A 24,098-nucleotide genomic window follows, 5' to 3' on the forward strand; every position below is an offset into this window, starting at 1 on the left:
GTTTGTTTGGGTGTATTTTGTTTTCCATCTGCCTCCCCCATTAGACTGCAAGCTCAATAAAGATAGGAGTGCGTCTGTGGTTGTTTCTGTGTTCTTCATGGTGTTGCCATCACACACATTATAGACACTTCCTAAAATTTGCTAGAATGAATGATGGCATAACATAGTTTTCATACAGATTTTTGTATGAAGCTGCAATAAAGTCACCCTTTTAGAGTGCATAGTACACCTTCTAAAATTGACAGTGATGATTAAAAACAAAAGTCATCTTGATAAATGAGTTTGTAAATGGGTGTGAATGTGTGTCATTATGTCAAAAGGTGATTCTGAGACAGATGTTCTGCCAACAGTTACAATCATGTGCTGCATAATGATGTTTTTTTGGTCAACGCCGGACCACATATACAACAGCGGTCCCATAAAATTATAATACCGTATTTTTACAGTACCTGTTCTATGTTTAGATGCACAAATACTTACCATTGTTACAATTGCCTCCTGTATTCAGTGCAGTAACATGCTGTACAGGTTTGTAGCCTAGGAGCCATAGGCAGTGCCATAAAGCATAGGTGTGTAGAGGGCTATACCATCTAGGTTTGTGTAAGTACAGTCTATGTATGATGTTTGCACAATGACAAAATCACCAAACAAACTTTTTGGAATGGGTACCCATCATTAAGCAACACATGACTGTATATCTAGTCCAGAGTTTTCTCCCTGAGACTTCAGTGCTATGTTAAATCCTGCTAGTCTCCCTTTCCTCTTAGAGCTTTTTGGAACTTTGCTGGTGACGTTTTCATACAGGGAAGTGAAGGGGGGGTGGGGGGTGTGTACTCAAGGAGGCATTTCAGCACCCCTTTTAAAAATTGACTTTGGGGCTGGCTGGCTAGCTTAGTTGGTTAGAGTGTGGTACTGTAACACCAAGGTCAAGGGTTCAGATCCCCATACTGGCCAGCTGCCCCCCTCAAAAAAAAATTGACTTTGCTGTCATTTATTCTCAAACCATCACCCTACTCCTCTCAGAATTTAACTGGTATTGGTTTTTTTTTTCATAGCATTGCTACCATCCGGGGAAGAAATCTTTGATTTCTCAGTGAATCACCTAAGCAATGAAGTACCAACTTGGAGATTGTTCCTAAGTCATTGCAAGAATTCTGCTTTCCATCGATAAACAAGTCTCAACATATTTTAGAAAGATAACATCATTTCTTAGATGGCCTTTTGTAGATTAGCCTTACTTAACTTCTTTTTTAAAATGTACTTAGTGTAGAAATACCATTTGTGCATTATAGAAAATTAGAAAATAAAGGCAAGCAAAACATATCTCACACATACTCACACTCATAGTCACACTCTTGTTCTCTCTCCAGAGATTACTACTCTTATACCTTCAAGGTCTTTTTCTATGCCTAGATATGTGCAAGAAAAAAAAATTTTTTTTTACCAAAATGATGTATTACTGTTTTGCAATCTGCCTTTTCCCATTAGCAATTTCCAACTTTATATTTCAGTAAAGTTCGTCTCATTTAATACTTGTTCATATTCAAATTTCCATAATCGGCCCTCAAATGTCTTTTGAAGCTGGTTTGTTGAAATGAGTATCTAATTGAGGACCATGCCCTTTGTCTGGTTGTAACTTCCTTTTAGTCTCTTAATCCAGCACAGTCTCTTACTGAAGAAATGGGCCAGTTGCCGGTGGAACCTCTCACATTCTGGATGTGTGGGGTTGCTTCCTTGTGGTGGGGTTAAGCTTGTTTTTCTTATCTCCTGATTTCCTGTACCTAAAGGCTTGCTGGATTCAAGTTCATTGTTTTTGGGTAGAATGCACCAGAGCTGATTCTATGTACTTCACTCTCTGTTACTGAAAAGGCACACTCTTGGTGATGCTAAGATTGACCACTGGATTAAGGCTGTGACAGCCTGAACCCTCTATTGTCCCGTTACATTTTACCCTTTGAGACCAGAAAGTGATCTGTGTGGTGTTACTTTGGAATACAGACCATTTACTTAACGGTTTTAGCACGAAATGATCCTTTTTCTCAGAACCCATAATTTCATTAGGTTTTGTGAAATGTTTTTCTAATTCTTTCTTTTCTTCAATAGAGCAGAGCTTTCTCTCCTCAGTTGGAGCCATCTGGTTACCTTGACATATAGTTCTAACTGCAAAGGTAGTATCTTTGCTAATATTTTCCCTTTGATTATTAATTTTCATAGTGAGGTGTTGTTTAATAACCATTTCAAATAGTGACAAATGAGTTTTTTCTTTTTTATCATTTTACATTCGTGGATTTTTATTGATTGGGTATATTTTAATTACGGATCTTTTGTTACAACTTTAGGCAACAGAACCCCTTCAGCTAGCTCCTGTGACCTTTTGACAGGACTTCCATAATCTTGAAAAGTTTTCTTGCTTCGTGGTACAAAATGTCCCAGGCTCATCTTGTACTTTTCAGTGGTATTGAACAGTGGTATCAATGATATTAGATCATGCTATTAGAGACCACAATCTGGGCATCATTATTACTGCAGAGGTGGCATGTTTCTGGGGTATTTCAATGTACAGAGCTAGAAAATGCACACTTGAAAATTAAGAGTTCAGGTTGACATGTTCTGTTTAGTTTTCACATCCTTGTGCTTTTACTTACTTTCCTCAATTTTATAACTGTTACTCCTTTTTCTTATACCATAAATATTTACTTCTTCTTTAACCTATAAATATGACTACAGAGGAAAAGCTTAACTCTTCTTTGTAATTTTTGTTTTGTGCTTAAAATGCATCCCACTCAGGGTATGTCTTTAAAATATTGTGTTCTAAAGTCCCTAGAAATAAATTCTTCCTTGGAGTGACTATGCCACCAGTTTGACATTTGGTTCAGTTTCTTTTCAGTTTAAGATATTTTTTAATTGAGCTCTTTAAAGATAGGTAATGTATTTATGTGACTGAAAGATCAAAACTCTATGTTAAATCTAGATGATGGATATATGCGAATTTGTTAAATTACTCTCTATAGTTCTTTGTGTTGGGAAGTTTAAGTAAGTAATTGAACAAACAGTATAGAGAGGTATGCACAGTAGAGTCTTGCCCTCTTTACTTTGTTCCCTCCCAGATAACCATTTTTATTAGTATCTTCCTTAAACCTTTGAGTTTTTCATTTTACAGATTTAGAGGGGTGTGTGTATGTGTGTGTGTATTCTCATTCTCTTATACAAAAGGTAACAAACCATATGTATTGTCCTACCTCTTAACTTTTTTCTCTTAATAATATATTCAGGAACTCTTTCCACATTAGACATAGAGATTATCTTCAGACTTTTTTATGGCTACAAAGTGCTCCATTTTGTTGATGTACCGTGGTATATGGAACAACATAATCTTGGGTCATACCTAGTCCTCTGCTATTTACAAATCATCTGTAATAGACAACCTTGCATACAAATCATTTCATCCTTGTGCAGGTGCATCTGTAAGGTAGAATCCTAGAAGTGGGACTGTATGGTCAAAGGATAAGTACTATAATCTTTAAAAGACATTGACATAATTCTTCCTGAAGGGTTGATACCATATTTCACTAGCACAAGCAATATATGAAAGAACCTGTTTCTCTAGAATGTTGCCCGTAGAATCTGTTGTCAAACTTTTGGATTATTGCTGGTAGGTGAGAACTGCTATTTCTTTTTTTAAAAAATAAATTTTATTGCATATCTTTAAGGTATACAACATTCTTCTTTATTTCTAAGAGCTCTTCATATGTTGCTTTTGATATGAGTTGCAAATTTTGTTTTCCAGTTGGTCATGTATGTTTTGATTCACTTGTGGTATTTTGCCTTTTGAAATTTTCTTTAATTTTATGTAGTCAGATTTATCTTTTGTTTTGAAATGGCTTCTGTATTTTGAGTCAGAGTTAGAAAAACTTTTCCTATCTCATGTTTTTAAGTTCCTTTGGGTACTTTTGTAATTTAATTTTTTTTCGTTTACATCTTTGCTCATTTGGTGTTTATACTAGGGTATGTTCTGAGGTTTGGATAGTGTCTACTCTATCATATACTAAATTCCTATAGGTTCAGGGGTCTATTTCTGGTCTCTATATCTTTCCATTAGTTTGTCTGTTGTTAATTATTAAAGTTTATATTATCATTTAATATCTGAAAGGACTATTTTTTCCTCATTGCTCTTCTTCTTCAGAATTTTCCTGGCTATTCTCCATATTTGTTTTTCCATATGAACTTCAGAATCAACGTGTCTTGATTCCAGAAAAAAACCTGTTGGTATTTCCATCGAGATCACATTAAATTTATAAATTACTTAGGGGGAATTAACACCTTTATGAAGTTGAATCTTCCTATCTAAGATCACGGTTTTTTACCATGTGCTCTTCTTTTTGTATACTTTAGTAATGTTTAAAAGCTTTCTGTATATAGGTTATATATATATTTTAAGTTAATTCTTGTGAATGTCTTTTATTATTATCTTCCAACTGCTTGTTTGCACATATGAAGACTTATTTTCCATATGTATTTTTGACATCTTTTTTGAGATAGAATTCACATAATTCATCCATTTAAAGTGTTCATTTTAGTGATTTTTAGGATATTCACAGTTGTGCAACCATCATTATTCTGTAATTTTCAACATTTTCAACACCCTAGAAAGAAACCTTGTATCCATTAACAGTCAGTCCCCATTCCCATCCTCCCTCATCACCTAGAAATCATTAGTCTACTTTCTATTCTAGACATTCCATATAAACAGAATTATACAATATATGATCTTTTTCAACTGGCTTCTTTCACTTAGTATGTTTTCAAGGATTGTGCACATTGTAGCGTGTTTCTGTCTTTTTTTGGATAGCCATTATCATGAGTATGAAGCAGCACCTCGTTGTGGCTTTGATTTACTGATTTCCATATGTATTTAGTTCTCATTTGCCATCTACTTTAGTGAGATTTCATGAGGGCAAAGAGTGGGTTTTCAATTCTAAATCCCCAGTACCTACCATAATGTCTGGCAAATATTTGGTAGTCAATAAATGCTTATTGATTGAATGATTAGATCTATTATATTTTTAGTCTACCTCCGTTTTATAAAGTTAAAAAGGAGGTTAGCACATATAAATTAATTTTTATTTTACCCTAAGCAAAACAGAATTAGAGGGTTGGTTTTTTCCCTCTGGGAAAGTTATGTGTTACATCCCACAGCCTAGTAAAAGCAATTTTGTATGATATATGGTTTGTGATGATCAGCATTATTTTTTCTTACATTAAAATGAATGACTGAGAGTTGCTGGTACATATGTCTAAGAGTCTCATTACATTTTCAGGAGGATGATTTTTAGCCCTAGATTCTATTGTTACTGGAGACTACTTGGTAACACATATAAGATAAAGATGAGAAATTAGGTAAAGGTATTATTGTTCTGGGCCTCAAACTAGGGAGTTTGAATGAGATCTATCAGCTCATATATATTTAACAAGTGCTAAGTTTACCAAGGGCTGTGTTCCAAAATTTCTTTTGTAAGGTGGTTGTGTGGACACAGATCATAGTTAACAACAGAAAAAAGTGATATTAGTTAAGATGAGGGTCTCAAGCTAGCATTAAAGAATATGTGAGAGAGCTAGCTGATGTGTGTATGGGCAAGGGGCATATGGGAACTCTCTGTACCTTCCACTCAATTTACTGTGAATATAAAACTGCTCCAAAAAATAAAGTCTGCTAAAAAATTTTTAAAAGAGAGAAAGAGCATAGTTGAAATACATACGTTTTGTAGAAAAGGAGAAATAATTAAATGTCAGAAAAATAATATTGAAAAAGAAATCATTGTTTCTCTTTAATGTCAGTGTCTGAAGAAAGATTTTAATTAGGTCTGTGTGTGTGTGTGTGTGTGTGTGTGTGTGTGTGTGTGTGTGTGTGTTTGCAGGAGACTTTTGGACGCTGTCCAAGGATTTAGAGATTGACAATATTGGATTTTTATATCGCCCCAATTTTGTTTCTAAATATGTGGCTTTTAACACGATTATTACCCTTATATTATTAGGCGTGTTTGGGTTGGGTAGAAAACAGAGAGAGAGAGAGATTAATTGACTGATTTATTCATTCATTGGTTCAGTGAGACAGATTGATTTCCCTAAAGCACCTGGGCCTGAGAGACAGGGAAGGTAGAATATTTTTCAAAAGAATATGCATGTACTGTAAGAAAACATTTGTCTGCAAGGGTTTAATTGAGAATTCAGCTGTGTGAGATAGAAGCAATTTCTGAAGGGCAGATAGATAAAAAGAAGGTGACTGTGGGTCCCACCTGAACCAATGGTTCAAAAGCCACCGGGAGCAGATTTCATCAACCATGAGGAGGGATTTCATCAATTATAAGGAGGGACGTGATGCTGAAATGTCTCCACAAATAGACAGCCCTGGGGACAGGGATTTCTTTGGTACTGGAGGGACTGAAGATGGCACCTTTCCATGGCACTGCTGGAGCGTAGGGTTTTCCATAAGATGGACGGTTGGACTAGGTAACCTTTACGGTTTCCTCTGGGAGAGTGTTCAATAGTTCTGAGAATGTTTACAGTTTTCTTGATGTGAAAGAAGAAGTGGGGGAAAGTCGGAGGAACTTGTTTCTCTTCAGAGAAGATAGGATGGTAGAAAACCAATTATTTTTTGTTTTATGGACTGTTTATTAGTAGATTATTGGTGAGGAAGCTTTTAGCTTCAAGGAACAGAAACCAAACTCAAAGTGCTTAATCAAAAAGGAAAACTCTGTATCTCATTAACTAGAAGTCCTGAGATTGTCAGCTATAGGGTTGTATATAAAGAAGCAAGCTTCTTTCCATATTTCTGTCCCACTGTCCATGCTGTGCTGGTCAGATGGCTGCCACAGTTTCAGGTATCACATCCAAACTCAACAAAAGAGATCATCTCTTTTTGGTTGGCTCTTTTTAAGAGCAATAAAACCTTTCCTTGGAGCTTTCTGCAGACCTCCCTTCACATCTCATTGGCCAGGATGGTATCACATGCCAGTACCTAACTCAGTCATCAACAAGAGGAGTGGTATTGACCCTGGCTGAGTTAAACCACTCTGGATGTGTGTCTCCCTGTGCTGGAAATAAGGTCAGCTTCCCTAAGGGCCAGGTGCCTGAACAGAAAGGTCACCCAGCATATGTTGTTGTTGCAGAGCGTGTATGGAGATCTCTGTGCCTTGATTGTGTCATCTGTGTGCATCGTCCTTGTTGTAGTCAAAGAACCATAGCCTTGCTGTGTGTCTTCAAGAAGCCACATCACCTCTCTGTTTCCTCCTTAGTGAAATGAGAGTATTGGGTGGCCCTTCTGGATCTGGAATTCCGTTGTTGTTTTTGCCTGTTCTCCCTTTTCAGCTTACCATCCACTTGCCCCAGAGGCTGCCATGTGCCAGAGGAAGTTTCCTATTGAGTCCTCTATGGTTTATAGAAAGAAGAGGTGATGTTTCCCCAGGCCCTCAGCAGTTTGCTTCACTGATTTCACAAACCAGTTATCATTCAGAATTTAATTGTTAGACATTTTAGATGATTTTATAAGAGAAGAATAGCTATAGATTTGATTAACGTACCACACACACTTGCTCTCTCACACACACTCACACAAACACACACATCGTATGTTCATGTATGTGCCTGTACTGTGTGTACATCTATATTCGGACCTGGCGTTTGATGGAACCAGCTTCCTTGCTCTGTACACAGACCACTTCCTACTAATTGTTTCAGCCCCGATATGATAGAATGTGTCTAAAGTATGTGGTTCTAGTTCTTTTCCTCATGGTCTCCCCAAAATGGTCCTGATAACCCCAATTCTATTCTCCACAAGTGCAAAGTGAAGCTTGAGTGGACGTTTCCCTGACCTGAAGCTAGATGACATTTATTGAACTCCTTCTACTACAGCAGACTTAGATAAAATAACTATCATTCTTAGAATGGTTTTGGAGTTAAAGGGCAAGGACCTGATGTATAGTATCTCCTCTTTCCAGCCTTTCCACCTAGGCCTGACTATTTAGCAGCTTTTCCCCCACTTTCTAAGGGTGTCTTTCAGGGAGAAGTAGACTCTGAGATAACCAGGCCTCTCTCCTAAACTGGAGCAGAGAGCAGCCTGGGGCCTTGGGCCCTTCCCCTCTTGCCTCTGTGTTCTACACCTGGCTCCCATGTGGCACCTGTCTTTGAAGTCAGGTGGAAGCCCAACAGGCAGGGCCGCTGCCCTCCTACTCTTCGGTTATGCAGTGCAACCTTTAGTACAGGAAAAGTGCCAGTCTTCACTTCCAAGAATCCTGTCTCCCTAAATGGGGCAATCTGCTTTAAATGCCCTCTCCACTGATATAATTAAAGGGACAGGTTCACCCTTTTAACTGCCGGTACTGTGCTAGATCAGGGTAGGTGGCAGGGTGTGGTGTTGGGGTGTGCACACGTCTGCATATGTGCACAGAGATCCAATCCTTCAACCCACAAAGTGGTCACTTTCAGAAGTGTTGAGAGTCACTAGGAATGCAGAAGCTTTACTTTGCATTTTCTCTATTGTGTTCAACCTAAATAAAAAGCAATCTGACTGCTGTGATGCACAAAGCTTTCTGTATCTTGCTGGAAAAAAACACCCTGAGCTGAAAGATAATCTTTCTGTATGGTCCCAAGTAGGAATTTGCTCTACCACTCATAACATTTGGTGTCTTTCTCCATTAATATTTCCCCCTTCTTTTACTGCCAGCTTCAGGTGTATGCCATGGTGGTGTTCATCCTCAGAGAGTTGATGCTGGTCTCAATGAACGGTGTGACATGCAGGAAGTCTGCTGTGGTTGCTCGTCCTCTCTGATTTCCAATTTAGCTGCCAGGCCAGCTCCTTTGAATGAGCTCCTTTGGAACCTGGGTTTTATTACCTGCCACTCAGCTTAAACCAGAGGCTTGTGTAGGGGCGTTCCTGGTACCGCCACTGCCCTCTGTTCTGTGGAAGCAGCTGCTGTTTGCAACCCCTTCACTTCCAGAAGTCAGTGCCCCAGCAACGTGGGAGGCCCTCTGTAAGTAAAGCCTTGTGCTTAGGCGGTTCAGCCAAGAACAGAATAGAAAACACACCCATGCCCTTCTGAATCACTTTAAAGAGGGACAGATGCACACCTGTGCTCTCCTGGGCCTAGATGGAGACCACTCTCTTGTGAGACGTGCACTTGGAGGTGACTTCCTGGTAGTGGGGACAAACTTATGCTCATTTCTGCCTTGTCTGTCACCTAGGTCCCCTTTGTGATGAAATCTGATGTGCAAAAGTTCAGCCCATAGCAGTGGCATTGGACAAATGTGGGAAGTTAAGGAATTTTGAGCCTGGAAAGTCCGGCAAAGGAAAGCCCCTCATGGTTCAACAGGGCAGGTGTGGCCATCTATCTGCATGCTTTGGCAGATTGTTGTTTCGGGTTTTTTCTGCTATGAGAAAACAGTACTGACTCTTTGATAAAATATGGGTCAGCGAGAACAAGGATTTGCTTCATAGAGTTGACTTTGGAGAATCATGTCCTCAAAAGGAAAGAAGCCTCAAGATATGAGTACTGAAAGAATATTGGGTGTGGTGGTCCTAACTCCCAGAAGTTAGCTTTTGGGGCTTTCAGGAAGATTTTTATTTCCCAGCAGTTCAGAAGGGAGGTGATTTGGTGCAGATGGGAATGAGGTGAGCGAGAAAATCACACTCAGACACCTCGAGCAATGAGGAGGCCTGAGACAGACTTTGCACGGCCAGCAAGGGCAGGCAGATTCTGGCAGCTGGGGATTTCTAGAATGCAAAAGAACATTATTTTATTTTGCCTTGTGCAAGCTGGTTTGGAGAGCGGAGAAGAGCTCCATGATACATTACATTCTGGTGCTTTCAGGCCATATGGGTAGGTATCTTCTAGGCAGCAGGAGGGGGAAGACCCAGGGCGTTGGGTATCAATTGACGTCTGGGGGCCAGCGAGGCAGGAGACACAGCCAGCGGCTTGGCTTGCGTTTCAGTCCCTGTTCAACCAGAGGTGTGTCTGCGGGGCTGGGGTGGGCAGTGTGGTTGGAGAATGTTTAAAATAACTTCCAAGCACGTGCGCACACGCGCATGCATACATACAGTCCTGGTGTCTCTGAGAGAAAATGCAGTTAGAAAGGGCCGGGTTGTTGGTGGCCTGAGAGCAGTTACAATTACATGTGGAAGGAATTTTTCCTAATCCAGAGAGTGTGCAAAGCATGCTCTTGTAAAGCAGCAGCACGCTTTTCTGTTCTGCTTTTCTCCCTCCCTCCCTCTCCTCTCCCTCCTCCCTCTCCTCTCCTTTCTCCACTCCTCACCTCCCCTCCTCCCTCTTCTCCTTCCCTCTTCTTCCACCCTCCCTCTTCATCTTCCCTCCCTCTTTTCCTCCCTCTTTTTCTCCCTCCCCTCCTTTTTCCCTTCCTTCCTCCTTCCTTCCATCCTTCTGTGTTCTTTTGTGGAAGAGCAAGAGCTATTTGTATACAGTGGGGGGAAATGCAGTATTTACATAGAATTTCTCAAAGTGTTTACGGAGATTAACCTTTTAGCTGCTCCCTACCTCTGTGATTGGAGGAAGAATCTGGAAAGCTGCATCTCTGAGGAGTCTTCTGCAGAGTGTTGTAGTTCTCACAGGGGACACCTGTTCCAGCCCTTGGTCATTTCTTATTTACCCTTAGGTCTCTCAAAGTGTGCAGCTTAGTGCCTAGCACTTAATGATGGTAAAAATTAGTATGCGCCATTGGCCCAGAAGAAACCCATGTTTGTTCATTTGCCCATGCATGCATCCATCCATGCATCCGTCCATTCATCGTCTGTATGTCCATCCATCCATCTGTGCATTCATCCATCCATCTGTCCAAATAAACCATTCATCAAATATGGAAACCTTTCCCTAAAACCCCAGCTGTTCTCTGCTCCCTTCTTATAGACTAGAACTGGGTAACATGCCCAGCCCATATCCATTTCTCCAAGGCATAGGAAGTGATTGGCTTTGACTAACCAGGATTGGTTCTGAGTCACAAAGGGTAAGGGGAAGGTGGTGGGTGGTGGTGGGGAGGGTGGCAGAGGAGAGGGAATGGCTTTAGGAAGGTGACTTATAGTGTCTGCTTCAACATGTCAACTTTTTTACGTTTTACTCTGATTATATAGTGTTTTTTCTTTTTTAACTGTAGCATTCTCTAAATTTGGCTATTTCCTATGGTAATTATTTTAATTGAGTTCTATTCAATTAATTATTTATACCTCATCTTGTTCTACAAATTTCGATTTGTTTTACAGTATAAATACATATGCTATAATACACAATATGATACAAAATGAATTTGGGAATAGGATCAGGATAAATACAAATAAATATGGAAGTTCCAAGTCAGGAGGAAAATGAACCACAGCTATGCGGACAGTAAGGCCCTCACATGGCTGCTCAGCCAGGCCTTGTCTCTGAGCTTCATAGCATCCATGAGAAAGGAGAAATGTCACTGCAGTAATTCTTGCTGTTAGGGAAGGAAGCATACCAGGTCCTCAAGAAAAGGAAAGACTTTTTTAGTTCTGTTCAAATACATTTTGCACGTTGACTTATATCTAAGAAGCACTCAGTGGTGTCATGAACAGGATGTCCAGCATCCCCACAGCAGATGAAAATCAGAGTCTTACAGCTCTTTCTCACAACAATCCTCATTGGAAGCTCAAGGTTTAACATCAAAATACAACTCAGCAAGTAGAATTCTCCAAAAGGTCAAAATAACAGGTCTAGGTACATATACGTAGCTTTCTATGGGTGGGGTTCTGATGCAATGCTGGGACCCAAAACACCTAGCAGAGTTACTGGTCTACATGTCTGCCAGACAGTCTTCGTGACCCTTACTCCCTTTAACTGTTGTGTGTGTGTGTGTTAATATACATATATATGAATAGGTGTATATATCTATAGTACTATATGTATAGGAGGAGATAGTGTGAGATTACATTCTAATACCTACCATGCTGTGTGCTAGCTCACTGATTGAAGCTTTAGGAATCGACCTCGTAAAGTTGACATCTGTATAGATTAAGGCCTCTACCTGAAACATTTGCAGAGGAGAGTTCTATTTTTGTAAATAGGATAATTGGGTGGAAAACTGTGCTAATATCTATCTTTATTTAATCACTCCCAGGGACAAAGCCTGACTGTTAAAACCATGAGGCCATAACCAAGTCACTGCCATCTATCTACCCAGGGGCAGTGTCATCGCTATGCAGGCTAAGTATTTAAAAAGAGCACAGAAGTCAGAAGCTAGACTATTGGGCTCCATATTATTGTCTTGGATGAACAGAGGGTGAGGATGAGCAGGGAAACAGAGGCAAGTCAGTAGGGCAGAGTGGTCAGTGACATATCACCAGCTGCCAGGCGTGTTAGGTGGTAAGAGGTCATGGAGGAGAGTTTTGGGAAATGTCAAATGAGACGATGTGTCCTGACCCAGGTGTTATTTATTCTAAGTGACTTTTGATGATCATCTGTCCTTGTGAAGAATTTTAGGATTGGTCAGCCTGGACTGTTGTACAGATAACACCAGAGGAGGAGGAGGTGGGGTGGGGAGCATTTGTAGAGCTCCTACTGTGTCCCCGCCACTGTTTCACCTGTTGACCTCCTTTGAGAGACAGCGTCAGGAAATGGGTTGGAGTGTGGCTTTGTTAATCAGAGAGACCTGGCTCTAGGCTTTAAGCCTGAGTTTCGTCATCCAAAAAAAAATGGGGACAATGGTGGGAGCTGTCATGAATACATGGTCAGCGCTCAGTAGATGCTAGTTATTATAATAATGGACATCAATAGGTCTTTCTTAACATAATGTGAAGTAGATTGCATACTCCCATTTTACAGATGGGTAAACTGAGGCTTGCAGAGGTGAATTAGCTTGTCCAAGATCTTTCATCTAGTGAGTGTCAAAGCTAGGATTCAAACCAGATTTTCTAGCACTAAAGCCTGTTGGTTTTCTCTGTTCTGTACTGCCTAAATTTATAGATAACTCTCTTATATCTTGTAACTCAGACGTGTGGGCTGTGAACGAAAGCTCCCTTCTGGGTTCATTTGTGTTTCCACACTCACCTAGTGAGCATACCTGTACAGGGAGGCAGTTCGACTAGATGAACTTGGAGGCACTTCCCAGCACTGTATCTGGGACTGGGACAGTTGTGACAGTTTTCCTTTCACACTCCTATCCAAGTCCAGGTTTTCATTTTTGTTTTCGGACTTTGTTAAATCTAGTATAATGGGCTTGAATTAACTTGCTGTATAATGGAAATAGCCTTATGTGGTATAAGCTTCTGCCTCAGGTCACCACCTGCTCCCACAAAGCTGAGTAGCCAGTAATTTCTAACAAATCTTTTCATATTAATAGAATAATAGAAGGCAGATGGCGTGCCAGGAGGAGTGCTTTTTCTTTGAGGCTTTGACGGTCTGTTATGGGATGAATTGTGCCCACCCCCACCCCCAATTCACATGTCAAAGGCCTAACCCCCAGGACTTCAGAATGTGACCTTATTTGGAAATAGGGTCATTGCAGATCTGATTAAGTTAAGATGAAGTCACAGCAGAGTAGGGTGGGCCTCTATTCCAATATGACTGGTGTCCTCATAAAAAGGGGAAATTTGGACACAGACACACCCACAAGAAAAATAGTGCGTGAACATGTAGGCAGAACTAATAGGTCCACAGTCCCGGGAATGCCAAGATTTCCAGCAACCACCAGAGGGAAAGAAGCCTGGAACAGATTCTCCTCCATAGCCTCAGAGAGAACCAATCCTGTTGACACCTTGATCTTGACCTTCTGGCCTCCAGAACTGTGAGGCAATAAATTTCTGTCATTTATCCACCCAGTCTGTGGTACTGTGTTAATGGCAGCCCTAGCAAAGTAATACAGGGCCCGTGGAGAAATAGTGACTTACAAACTCCAGAGTAGAAATGAGTCCCTCACATATGCTAGTTCAAGTTTCCAGTGGAGTGGGGGACTTTGGATGTAGGCCTGCAGATGCAGGAAGTAGAAAGAAGAAAAGCAATGCGGACCAGCAGATCAACTTGGAAGTGTCTGTTGTGTGAAGGACATGGCTCTGAGGTGACCTTTTACATCATTGGGTTTACGAGGGAAAGCGATTTTGTCTGTTAGTTTTGAAAATTTGTTCGAGACCACAAGGTTGACAGGTTTTTTTTTTTTTTTTAAAGAAAAATTGGCCACCTGTAAGTATAAATTTCACCATCTAGATCAGCTCTGTTTAATAGAACTTTCTGAACTGCTGATAATGTTCTAGATCCACACTCTCCAATATGTTAGCCACTTGCCACATGTGACTATTAAGCATTCAAACTGGCTAGTGGGGCTGAGGAACTAAGTGTTTTGTTTTATTTTAGTTAATTTAAATTTAAATAGCCACTGTGGCTCATAGCCACTATGTTGGATGGTACAGATCTGGAACGTAAGAGCAGCAGTGGGGTAGGGCTCAGAGGAGAAAACTGGGGTGCCTGGATTTTTGGTGAAGTTTGTGGGAAGGTTGGGGCTAACAGGTCATCCTGGGTTCACCAGTGCCCTTGTGTGTGGTCTTGTCTTCAGCTAAAGGCTCTGATGGGAGTAAAAGTAAAGTAACACAAGCAGAATTTTCTGGATGCTTTACTAAAAAGATGCTTAATAGGAGGACTGGAACGTGTGACCAGAGGATGCTGTTTTGGAAGAGTGTGAGTGGGATATTTCAGAATCTAAAATGGAACCCCAGCCGGGCATTACTAGATGCCGTTTCACACTGAAGAAGAATGAGTCCCTGTGACTATTTTGGCCAGTCCCAGACAAACTAGTGTTGTCATTGTATCATCACTGGCTTTGGCTCAGTGACTAGTATAATTTAAAAATTTCTTCTTTTTCCAGCTTTACTTAGTTATTCTGAGTTCAGAGAGAAGCAACTGGTTTGCCAAGTCAAGTAATTTCAATAAATCTTGAGACAAGTGAGAGGTGCCACATGGGGATGTTTCGTGTCACAATGGTGCCTGCCTCTCCCCTGGCCACGTCACTCTGGCAGACTGGCCTCTGTGAACAGTGTGGGGGATGACATGGAAGGAAGGATCAGATTTACCTGATTGAATGGTGAGGGAGGTGCGTGTTCAGCCAAAATTCCTGGGTTTTGGAGGGCAGGAATTGTAGTTTGAGAGGAGGTTAGCAAGAAGAAAGAGGTTGAGGGAAACCTGTTGTCAAGTGTCAGCAGATTTGGTAATTTGTACTGTGTGTGTGGCATCATGCTCGGGGACTTGGGAATATCAATAAGTAATAATAGCTAATGCTCACATAGATTGTGCTTACAATATGTCAGGCATAGTTCTGAGCTTAATACTTTATATATATTAGCCCACGTAAGCATAAGCTCTCTTCTCCAAGAATTTATAAACTTGTTGGCAGATAAGATTAAAATTTGAGGAAGTACAGGATGAGCACTGTTAGAGAGGCATTTTTAGAGGTCCCACAGCACCAGGGATGCTTGGTTGGATCTGGTCTTTGAAGAACGGTCTTGATTTGGATAGGTGGCAAGGGAGCTCAAGGTGGCTCCAGACGGGAACACTAGACACAGTGGGAGGACAGTGGATGTCTAACTTGGTATGACCGGAGCAAGTTACAGGTCACAGGTTTTTTCATTTGAGTGTAATTATTTGACTGTAGTAGTCATCAGCAGATGGAGTGTTCAGAGGGACTACACGGGAAACAATGAATAATTCGCAGGTGCAGTTGGTAGCCCCAGCGTCTCGGTGTGCCCCTCTGTTCTAGCAGAATACATACACAGAGCGGCTCAAGGCCCCATCTGCTCTGCTCTTCCTGGCTCGTGCTTTGCTTTGATAACCTCTCTGTCACCTGTTTACGCGAGGCCATCCATCTTCTCCTTCTCTCTTTTTCTGTGTTTAAATAGTCATGGCTGCTACTTGCTGTGGAGGACTTGACTGGTAGTGGGCAGGATTGGCCTCCCAATTCAGTAAACACTTCTTGAGTCCCCAGGACAGTGCTTGCAGTGAGCAGGCAGAGGAAGAGGCAGATGCCAGCATCAAGCGGACAAAGAGTCAGAGCCGGCAGGTCTCGGCCACCGCCTGGAAGTTGGGGGTGAGGGGGACAGGATGTAGAAGGTAAGCCAGGGTACTTAGTTGGGCTGCCAGGGGAATGGGGGTGCTAGTCATGGGAGAACTGGAAACAAAAGGAGGAGGAGGTGTTGTGGGATGGAGCAGTGGGGTAATGAGCTTGACTTGGGACTTTTTAAGTTTGAGACAGGACATCTCCCTGGAGACATTAAGCAGGCAATAAAAAGACCCCCAACTTAGAGTACCCAAGGCCCCCTAGTTACAGTGTGAATTCATCAGGCTTCAGCTTTCCTTCCCTTTCCTTCTCAAGTGGTTCCCCATAGAGTCACTTTAGATTGGGATGGGGGGAAGTTTCTTCCTCAGTCTCCCTAGCCTTTATCCTCACACTTGAATGCTAAATCCAGAACTCCCTGTTCCTGCTAAGTAGTTCAAAAGCTCTGAGGGTTCTTTGGAACAGTCGCACCCTGGTGGGACTATTCAGAGCACTCCCGGGGTTGGAAGAGAAATTTCAGGGTACTGCAGAATAATGTGAGCTCTAACTGGCCCGAGTGATCTTCTAGCTGGGAGCTGGATGTGAGGCTGGCATGTTTGAAGGTTGGTGAATGCCTGTTGACCCGCGTGCCCCAGCAGGGTGAACTCCATCTACCTTTTTGATTCCTAACTAATTGCAGTGAACAATACACCAGCTTGTCTCCTGTAAAACGAGAGGGTGAGTGTGCCTGCCAGCCTTGCTGCTTTGGTGGGGCAGGTCAGTTCAGTGCCTTGAAGCTTTACTTATTCATCTATAAATTGAAGGGATTTGGCGAGATGCCCTGTGATGTGACTTTCAACACTAGCATTTTATGTCGGTCAGTGATCCTTTGTCCAGGGAGTGATCTTTTTTCCAGAGGAACCGTTCTGCAGTTGCTGGTTAGCTTATCATCTTGGCAAGAAGCAGCATGGTGAGGTGAACAGAATGTGGCCTCTGGACTCAGCAAACCTGGTTTAAATCCGCTTGCCATCCATCTCATGGCTGGCATGGGACTCTTGGCAATGAGCTACTCCTCGCCAGTCCACAAGTTTCTCACCTGTACGATGGGCATGAAGATATACATTTAAAGTCCATTGGGTGATAATATCTATCAGGCATCTACTTTTGTGCCTATTTTTTAACAGCTTTATTGAAATAAAATTCACGTACTACGAAGTTCTCCCTTTTGAAGTGTGCAATACATTGGCTTTTAGTCTACCCACAAAGTTGTGCGTCAGACACCACTATCTAATTCCAGAACATTTTTATCACCCACAAAAGAAATCCCATCTCCATTAGCAGTCACTCCCCACTCACTGCTCTTACTCCCTGGCAACCACTGATCTACTTCCTATCTCTGTAGATTTGCCTGTCCTTGACATTTCATATAAATGGAATCATACAAAATGTGGTCTTTTGTGTTTGGTTTCTTTTGCTTAGTATAATGTTTTCATGTTTCATCCATGCTGTAGCATGAATCAGTACTTCCATGCTTTTTATTGCCCAATAATATTCCAGTTGTATGGATGTACCACAGTTTGCTTATCCGTTAATCACTTGATGGAAACTTGGGTTGCTTCCACCTTTTGGCTGTTATGAATAATTCTGCTCTGAACATTTGTGTACAAGTTTTTATGTGTACATGTCTTCACTTCTCTTGGTATCTCACTGTGGTTTTGATTTGCATTTCCTTGATGACTAATGATGAGCATGTGCTTATTGGCCATTTGTATGTCTTCTTTGGAGAAATGTATATTCAAATGTTCACTTTAAAAATTTGGTTATTTGTCTTTTCGTTGTTGAGTTGTGAGTTCTTTATATATTCTGGATATTGTGCCTGGCTTTTGAGTAGACATGCAATCAGTGTGAGTTCCTCAACCCAGGTCTTGTCCAGAGCTCGGCTTAGCACAGAGACCTGAGCCATTCTGATCTTAGAGCCCAAATCTGGAACTTGGAACAGCAGGGGATCATGAGCTCTGACTGAATCCATAGGGGCAGTGGCTATCACTAAGTCTTGTTTTTTTTTCCAAATGGAGGACTTGGGGGTGATCGTACAGCTTTCTTGCTGCATGATGTCCTCCGTCCTTTGCTGTGGGCATCTGGATGTTGGGGCTGGAGACCACAAGGAGATATATGTGAGGATGTTGGCTTCTTTCCACAGTGCCACTGCCAAAATGAGTAATGTATTTTCCAAGCGTAATCTGGCAATTGTAAGTCACATATAAAAATGTCCCAAGGAAAATCATGTGTCTATTTTGAAGAGAAGGGAGTTTCATGGGAAACCCTCGAAGCTCTTTAGAGGGCCTGGACATTCTCCTCTCTTCTGGGAACTGTACTTTGCTGCTCCTTTGCCTCTGTGCCCCTTGTCCTCTTTCCCTACTCCTCCATCATGATGCGTACAGCCCTCCCTTTCTGCCGATTCAAATTCAACCCATCTCTCAAGGTCCAGCTGGGTCCCTGCTCCTCCCCTCAACTCTCAGAATCTTTGTGGTTAGAGCCTTTTCTGCACACCAGGGGTAAAGGTACCTACAAAGAAGTGAAGGCCTTGCCAGTCATGCCTGACATCCCCCAGAGAGCCATCTCCACCAATCAGGGAAACTGCTGAGCCACAGTTCTTCCCTAAAGACTCAGCTTTCCTCAGAAATGGATTTGATGAGCTGTGGACAGAGGTTATTGATTTCTCTTTTTATGTCAGTCAAGACAGTTTAAAATCTCTTTAGTGCCCAAGAAATTTGCTTTGGAGGACAAAGCCAGCGCATTTGCATTTGGGTGCTGTTTACTTATTTCAAAAGGATAGAAGATACCTCTAGATGCAAAGTCCTGTACGGAACAACTGTCTACACTGGAGTCATCTCTGGCTCCATTTGCTTCTCTCAGCATTCTCATCTGCCTCTACTTGTCTGTCATTTTCTTGATTTCATAGAAAAGCACATTCTACCCTCAGGAAGTGTGCTGTCTAGTTGGAAGGATAAGATAAATCAGAAAATTACTTAGTGTTAGAGCTGGAAGATTCCTTGGGGATTATCCAATCCATTATTTTCCAGTCTCCTATCCTGACAAACAATATTAAATACTTTGTGTGGAAAAAATAGTTTTCTTTTGATGTATAAATTTAGGTCACAGAGTCTTTTATATGGCCCTCGTAGAGAGTATGCACTACTATATTAAAGGCTCTGAGAAGTCCTGCCATAAATTAGAAAACAGCTTAATTTGATTTATCCCATCATTTTTTAAACTGCTTGGATCTCAATTTTTTTTCTTCTTTTTTCATAATAGGTAGTAGCACCTCACAGGACACTAAGCACACTTTGAGAAGCATCATCTCCTTTAAAGACAAGGAAACCTCTGTTCCGAAATATTAAGTGACTTGCTCAAAGTTAACACAAAGCCAGACTTGAAACCAATGTTCTAACTCCTACTCCATTGTTCTTTTTACAAATTATAATCATATCATTCTTGAACAGGGTTTATGATTTTTTTAAATGTTGTCATTTACATTATTAATTAAAAACATACAGGCATTAGAGTCATACTTACATGCATTTGAATCCTGGTTCTGTCATTTCGCTAGCTCATGACATTGAGCAGCTAATCCTGCTGGTCCCCCTGAGTCTTTCCTCTGTAAAGTGAGGATGACAATAACTACCTTACAGAGTTGCTATGAGGTTTAGGTAAAAGAGTATAATGGAGATCAAGTCCCTGTTCTTATCTTTGTTTTCTGAAGCATTTATCCATCATACCAGGTTCTGGGCTCAGTTATCTATGATTTTGAAAGGCTAAGCATATTACAGACATGAAGAAATTAACAATGATGATCATAATGGGTATTTATTGAATGGTGACTGAAAGAATGAATGCACATGAGATACAAGTGATTACCTGTGGAAATTCAGAGCTATATTGAACTGCTACATATTCATGGAAAAGGTGGGACGGGCTAGAGCATGGAGATTGACTGGGGCCAGGTGGATAGACTGTGCACACGGTAGGACACATTCAGGATCTCAGGCTGTCTGCCTTCTCCTTCTCCAGCCCCACAGTGTAAAAATATTGGGGAGGTTTCTTTATCAAATAGGTAGCAGGTTGCCTTTGGAATATGATTCCTTTAAAAAGCAAAATAATGCCAGGCCTGCCAACAGAGTTTGTCCTGAGCGAGGAAAGGTGAAGGACAAGAGAATGGGGCAGTGCCAGGCCTGGGGGGTGTGGTGGCCACAGGGGCATGCAGGGCTCCACACAAGGGCTCTGTGATGGAGCAGAACGATTCCCCAGGGGGGCACATGAAAGAAAAGTGCTTCTGAAGGGAGCTGAATATAGAGCCTGCCATGCCAGCTCTCTCTTTCTCTTCTCTGCAGAAATCTTCCCTACCTTACCAGCCCATCACCCCAACTTCAAAGCTTGCTCATCTAGCTGTGGAATTTGTACTTTTGCCTGGGAATTTAGTCTGGTGCCTGATCATGAAGCTCAGGCATTTGTTTACTGCCAGCGTGGAGGGGATAGTGCCTCTTCTGAATCACTGGTTGCACGGGTGGTGGACTTGGCCTCTTCCCTGGGCTTCACGCCACATGTGCACCAGGCTTCTCCCTCATTGTGCAATATATCAGGACTAACAGGCGTGCAAGCCTCGGAGGACCAGTCTCTTTGGTATCTTCCTCGTCTCATTGCTCTCTGATTTCTCACGGCCCTTACCCCCTCCAGGTCTTCTCCCTGCCAGTTTCTCGGCAGACACTTTTCTGAACACAATCTGTGGGTGATAGTAAGTAACTCTACCCAAGGCCTTGATCAGAGGCAAAGGCAGCTTTGCCCTGGTTGGGGAGTAGTCAGAGAGAGCGCTAGTTTGTGTCCTGTGCAGCTGCGCTCTGCACAGAGTGCCTCTTCATCTGGCACCCAAGCGCGTGTCGTGCCAGCCCTTGTCTGCCATGCCAGGTGCTGGCTCGCTCTCTGGGACAATTCAAGGCTAAGCATGCTGCTGGCACCGATCAAGTTGCCGCTTCTCTAATTTATTTACCTCAAAGCAAATAAACCCTGACTCCTGCTTTGAATTTAGACTCTGGTATTTTATAGAATGACAGAAGGGCAGCTGTTTCTATAGAATTGCCTTCTGTGGGCTTTGACTGGGACCACTGTACAAGGGTACTTCTAAAAGTTCATGGAAAAATAGAATTAAAAGATAATACAAATAGTTCCATGAACTTTTTGAAGTACCCTTGCATGTTATGACTATTGGGCACTTCAGGTGGCCACTTCAGAATAAGGTTAAACATAGATCTACCACATGAACCTGCAATTCCACTCCTAGGTTTATATCGAAGAGGAATGAAAACATTTGTCCACTCAGAGACTTGTACACGAGTTCATAGCAGCATTATGCGCAATAGCCCAAAGTAGAAACAATCCAAATGTCCGTCAGCTGATAAGCAGATAAACAGAATGTGCTATATCTACTCAAGGGAATATTATTGGGCAATTAAAAGGAATGAAATGCTGATATATGCTGCAGCATGGATGAACCTTGAAAAATGTATGTTAAGTGAGAGAAGCCAGACACAGAAGTCCCCATGTTGTATGATGCATTTATATAAAATGTCCGCAATAGGCAAATGCACAGAGACAAGGTAGATGAGTGGTTGCTGGGGGCTATGGGAAGGGGGACTGGGGAGTGACTGCTAATGGGTGTGGGGCTTCCGTTTAGAGTGATGAAAATGCTTTGGAATGAGAGAGTGATGATGGTCACACAACTCTATTCAAAACTACTGAACTGTACATTTTAAAAGGCTGAACTGTGTGGTATGTCAGTAATGCTGTGATTTGAAAAACTGCCCTGAACTTGCCATTGCAGCCAAGTCCTTCATGGACATATGCAGACTCTCAGGGTCAAGTGAAGAGAGGTGGTGAAGCCCATCCTGGGAGAGGGTAGACATTGATCCTGCCTCTGGAAAGAACCATCACATGGTGGGTTTGCAAGAGTAGTGCTTTGGGAAGCACATTGAGTGTTCTGTGAGATCTGTGATGTTTGTTCAAAATTCGGGAAGTGTCTTGAACATCCCAAGTTTCAGCTCCCTACCTGCAGATAAGTTCCAGTGGAGCCTGTTAGATGTCAGTGTTTAATGAATAAATGTTCATCCTCATACATTTTAAAAACCTTTTATATTTGGAAATAATTTGAAACTTACTGAAATATGGCAAAAATAAAAATACAAAGACTCTCGCCTGCCCTCTTCACCCAGATTCATCTGCTGTCACGTTACCCCATTCGTTGTATTGTGCACTTGCACGTGCTAGCTCTCACTTCACTCTTTTAGTTATCTGTGTGTGTGTGCACATATATATGATATTTTTTCTGAGTGATTTGAGGGTAAGTTACACATATCATGGCCCTTTATTCCTGCACTATCTGAAACGGTAGCCACTAGCCATAAGAGGCCATTTAAATTAAAATAAAATAAAATTTCAAATTTAGTGCCTCAGTCACACTAACTACATTTTCAAGGGCTCAACAGCCATGTGTGTGGCTGTATTGGACAACAGAGACCACAGACCATGTCCAGTATCACTCAGAGTTCTTTTAGACAGCAGGGCTTTACCCCTAAATACTTCATTCTGTTTCCTGAGAATAGTGTTCTCTTATGTAAATGCAGTGCAAGTGTCAACTTTAGAGAACTGAATGCTGATATGATATTTTTGTCTGATCCACTGTTGACCTAGCTATGTTCTCTTCTTTTAGAATGTAGGTCTTAGGTCTCGTTTGTGAGCCCAAATCTGCTTGGCCTGTCTGTACTCAGGGAAAGGGTATGGGATGAGGATTGCTAAGTCTTGAGGGCATTTCTTCCCTATGGCTCTTCTTTTCACAGACTCGAATCCTTTCTCTGACTCATGGGCAGGCGGATAGGGTCTGGGGCCTGGAGCCCAGGGAAAATTCCTCTAGCTCAGAATAGTTCTGCCTTTGTTGCTGGTTGACTAACCCGAGGTGCAGCTTCCCTTTCCTGCTACACTGGCATTTGGTCTCTGAGCAGGTATGGCTCAGCTCTTAAATCAGCAGGAAGGGAAACTGGCCTCCTCAGCAACTGCTCTATTTGTATTTTTTCTTATAACTTTCCCCAAATTTTAGCCTACAGCTAAGAAAAGGCTCGTCTGTTTCCTTGTTTGGGGTCTGTCTTATGGCTGAGTTGTGATCCTGTAGCTGCGAATCCCTTCACATGGCTAGCTCCAGTGGGACACTGGATACTTCCTACCCCAATACCTTGTGCAGCAGAGGCCGTGTGTCCTGGAGGCCTAGCTTTCCCCTGGGCTGCCTGTCCTGCTTCCCCAGGTGCCACCGACCCTGGCCATTATCAGCTCACTTTCCTGCAGTCCAGGGGAAAGATGGGCTCCTGGCAATTTTCAACCACAGTTTGGGTGAAGATCTTGGGAAATGAGCAAATTGCGGAGTGGTTTCTTTCTACTCTTGAACTAACTGGTGTTAGAGCTTATCCTCCAGGAGATTCTTGATGACTTAATAGGATCTTATGGCATGAAGAAGTGTGGAAAACAGATACCTGGCTTGCTGACTTTACTTCCATAGGAGTTCCCCATCCCCTACCCCTAACAGTTCTTAGATTTTGTGGGCATAAAATCTGGGAAACAAGAAATCAACAGGTGGTAGTCTTTTATCCTTTCCCATATTTCCATTTGTCCCTTGGAATGTATTCCCATACTTTCTCCCACCTTTTGTTTTGATTCAGCAACTCTTAGAAGAGAAAAATCTCTGGCAAGGTAAGAGTCACTGAAGAACTCGGTGGGAATCCTAGAGGAGCAATATAGTTTGAGCCAAGATGGAGAAGGGAAACGGATTCATGCAGAGGGAGTAGAAATGGAGCTGATAGCTTTATTTTCTGCTTAACCAAAAGAGAATGAAAAGGACTTGGCTGTCAGGGTCAGGACCACACGGCAAGCAGCTGAGAGCCATGTGGTATAAGATGGCACCAAAGTTTCTGCCCTTCACCACCTTTTGAGAGCTGACAGAGGACTTTCAGCACTGAATCTGCTCT

The 24,098-nt window shown here is 42.0% G+C and overlaps 1 protein-coding gene across 4 annotated transcripts in view; it reads left to right on the forward strand.

Moving 5' to 3' along the window:
* HIPK2 (homeodomain interacting protein kinase 2) overlaps nucleotides 1–24,098 on the forward strand; it is a 188,589-nt gene that overhangs the window by 13,635 nt on the left and 150,856 nt on the right. The gene's annotated exons all lie outside the window — the stretch shown is intronic.

Source organism: Cynocephalus volans, chromosome 6 (assembly GCF_027409185.1).
Source record: "Cynocephalus volans isolate mCynVol1 chromosome 6, mCynVol1.pri, whole genome shotgun sequence".
NCBI lineage: Eukaryota > Metazoa > Chordata > Mammalia > Dermoptera > Cynocephalidae > Cynocephalus > Cynocephalus volans.